This window comes from Rhagoletis zephyria, unplaced genomic scaffold (genome assembly GCF_001687245.7).
Source record: "Rhagoletis zephyria isolate East Lansing unplaced genomic scaffold, Rhagoletis_zephyria_1.1 Rzeph_scaffold_11951, whole genome shotgun sequence".
Classification (NCBI taxonomy): Eukaryota; Metazoa; Arthropoda; class Insecta; order Diptera; family Tephritidae; genus Rhagoletis; species Rhagoletis zephyria.
The window spans coordinates 14,205-18,180 of NW_016169025.1; positions in this window are offsets into that span (position 1 = coordinate 14,205).

Sequence of the window (3,976 nt, forward strand, 5' to 3'; positions counted from 1 at the left end):
TCGGGCGGAGCCGAACATTAAATACCCGGCGCAAGTATTAAATATATGTTTTTCACCTTTCCGAAAGCTATCGCTACATGGTAAGCCGGGGTGCATCAATTTTGAGTAAATTGGCGTCCTTAAATTTCGAAATATTGAAATTTCAAGCATTTCTGAAATTTACCGTTATATGAAAAGCGGCCGCAATTTTAACGCGATTTCAATAATTTTCAATGTTTTGCTTCTATGTGGCAAGCCCAATAACCGTACCGAGTTTGGTACAAATTGGTGGAACGGTTACCGCCCATTTTCCAAAATTTGATCATAAACTTATTTCTTGANTTCAATAATTTTCAATGTTTTGCTTCTATGTGGCAAGCCCAATAACCGTACCGAGTTTGGTACAAATTGGTGGAACGGTTACCGCCCATTTTCCAAAATTTTATCATAAACTTATTTCTGAAAAAAAAAAATTGTTGCAAGCATCAATTTTGAGTAAATTAGCTTTAATAATTATTGATTTATCGAAGATTTCGTATTTCTCTAAATTACCGTTATATGGGATGTGGGCGTGATTATTTTCCGATTTTAAAAATTTTCGGCCTTTTGGTATGCTGTGCCAAGGCCAACAACTGTGCCAAGCTTGGTGCAGCGGTTACCAAGATATACACATGTAACCATAAGTGGGCGTGGCTACGTCCATTTTCCACAAATTTATAATATTCTTATTTTTCGTCTAAAACTCATTGTAAATATCAATTTTTAGTGAATAATCTTTAGTAGTTAGTAAAATATCGCATTTTTCGATTTCTGAAAATTACCGTTATATGGGAGGTAGGCGTGGTTATTGTACGATTTTGATCATTTTCAATACCATCCGTCCTACGCCCGAAAGAAGTGCACGTACCAAGTTTCGTTGAGATATCTCAATGTTTACTCGAGTTATCGTGTGCAAAGACGGACGGACAGACTGACAGTCACCGCTTAATCGATTTCTCTTTTCATTGTGACCGTTTATGTATACATTTGTCACTCATGAATTTGCATGTGATGTATTTGTCAAATAGCTTATTTGTGTTGATGGCATCATTTTTATTTTTATCGCTACGAGTTTTAAAGTGATGCGAAAAATATTCGTCACTCGCATTTTTAAAACAGAAAACTTGAAACAACCAAACTGCAAAGCTTTTTACGTCAAACTTCAAATTCAGGAACTGACAAAAAAAAAAGACCGAATCTAGATAAATTCCACGATGATAAACAAACAAGCAAGCAAAAACCTCAAGAAGTGTTCCACCGTCTCATTCTCTTCAAAGCCGGATGGGCAAATGGAGTCGTCATTTACGTCTATAACAGTCAGGTGATTGTGCCCCGTGAAGTAACGAGTCAGCAGTTCCGTCTTCTCAGTGAGAGGAAAAAACTAGATAGACCTTCTGAGATTGAAAGCAACATGAATTTTGCCCAGACAGGTGATTGTGCCCCGTGAAGAAACGAGTCAGCAGTTCCGTCTTCTCAGTGAGAGGAAAAAACTAGATAGACCTTCTGAAATTGAAAGCAACATGAATTTTGCCCACCAGCATCCACTCGATGGCTCCCAGTCATTGCTGAGCGAAGTATCCACCCAGCTTCTGATGGTGGCTTCGATGGTCGAGGAATGCCTGTCTAACCCAACTGTGGCCAAAGGGTCAGATGTCTCAATTCCAGGCACTCCCGAGTTGCCAACATAATTTAGACTTGCATTGCCGAGCTATTTTGGACTTACTTAGATAGAGGACTGACCAATGACTCAAGTGCAGCTTGGCTGTACCTGTAGACACGTAAACTCCTTCCCCTCCGCCTATTTTCCACCACGTAGTTTATGGGATTGCAAATAACTCAGCCTGGAAGACCGAAGCATATTTCTCAAGAGAAAAAGTAAAGCTTATCCCCATTAACTTCGAANTTGCTGAGCGAAGTATCCACCCAGCTTCTGATGGTGGCTTCGATGGTCGAAGTGGGGAGTGCTATAGCTGGTTGCGGATCGAGGAATGCCTGTCCAACCCAACTGTGGCCAAAGGGTCAGATGTCTCAATTCCAGGCACTCCCGAGCTGCCAACATAATTTAGACTTGCATTGCCGAGCTATTTTGGACTTACTTAGATAGAGGACTGACCAATGCAGCTTGGCTGTACCTGTAGACACGTAAACTCCTTCCCCTCCGCCTATTTTCCACCACATAGTTTATGGGATTGCAAATAACTCAGCCTGGAAGACCGAAGCATATTTCTCAAGAGAAAAAGTAAAGCTAATCCCCATTAACTTCGAGNCTATTTTCCACCACGTAGTTTATGGGATTGCAAATAACTCAGCCTGGAAGACCGAAGCATATTTCTCAAGAGAAAAAGTAAAGCTTATCCCCATTAACTTCGAAAAAATATACCAGATCCTGACCCTGAGTCAGTTTTGGAGCCATCAGTGAAGATTCGACAATGTACACGTACGGGCTCAGTGCTGGAATTAAAGCAGCATTCCCACTGAGGGAACTCTCTCTCTCTCGAGAATCTCTAGGCGTACTATCTTGTAGCATTAAAAAGAATTAAGTGCTCAAATATCTGCCGCCGGAAATTGTCGCATCGCCTCACTCAGTGTTATACCAACATCCATTTCTTTTTAGTCTGCAGGTGGCCTTTAAAGCTTCCCCACGTATTATGACAAAAGTGACGATAAGTTAACCAGTGCGTCAAGAGCACTATACACCACTCAAAAAAATTAAAGTTATGNTAAGTTAACCAGTGCGTCAAGAGCACTATACACCACTCAAAAAAATTAAATTTATGTAAATAAATAGGCTATCAAGCAACCATTTTGGTTCTTTACTATCAATACCAGATAAATTTTTANGTATTATGACAAAAGTGACGATAAGTTAACCAGTGCGTCAAGAGCACTATACACCACTCAAAAAAATTAAAGTTATGTAAATAAATAGGCTATCAAGCAACCATTTTGGTTCTTTACTATCGATACCAGATAAATTTTCGTGGACCCCACTTACAACATGTGGACCCCCATATTTTTTTCATGCCAACGTAGACCCGCCTGGACCACTTTGGGAATCACTGCTTTAAAGGCTCAAAATTATCCGCAAAATGACTTTGAAACGCCACACTTTTCTTTGAAATCATTAATTATCGTGCAATAAGCGTTTTCGTATAGCTCTAAAAATCACAACTACAACATTTGAGCATAGCCTCCATATCGAAACGTAAGACGTACTCTACGTCAAAAGTATTCGACAAAGTAATCAATGATTAACTTTCTTAATGGAAGTAAAGTCGACACTATCTTTTAATGTAATGTCCAAAATATCAAGAATTTTTTGATGCGGAATACACGAGGCTAAAAAATGAAAAAATCTGGTTCTCTTCGACTAGTACTAAATGGCATGGCGCAAACAAAAGTGGCCATTCAAACCGTTTTTCGTGTACTTAGCCGCGAAAAACCTCAATATCTTGAAGCAGTTGTAAGCTCGAGCTAGAGTTCTAAGCAGAAAATTACTTTTAAATTTGTATTCATAATTATCAAGTTCTTAATTTCTTTGGCTTTACATGTCAAATCGCAATTCTACTGAATTCATGCTACTTATTGAATGAAACAGAATGCATGCCATTTAAAAACCTAATTATAATCTACACGTATGTATATCGCACAGGTAACGTAACGTTATTTTTCTGTGACGTAACAGTCCGACTATTTTTTCCAAATATTTACCTCAAAATTAATTTTATCAGTTCAATAAATACGTAGTTCTTGAATTATATAAGGAGAACAGACTTTTTCGAGAATATAAAGCAGCCCTNTCAATAAATACGTAGTTCTTGAATTATATAAGGAGAACAGACTTTTTCGATAATATAAAGCAGCCCTAAAAAGCAGGGTTCGGATTTACCTCATTTTAGCCCCTCGCTAGCTCGTTAGTTTGCTCTGAGCTAGCGCAACTCACGAGCAACAAGCGAGG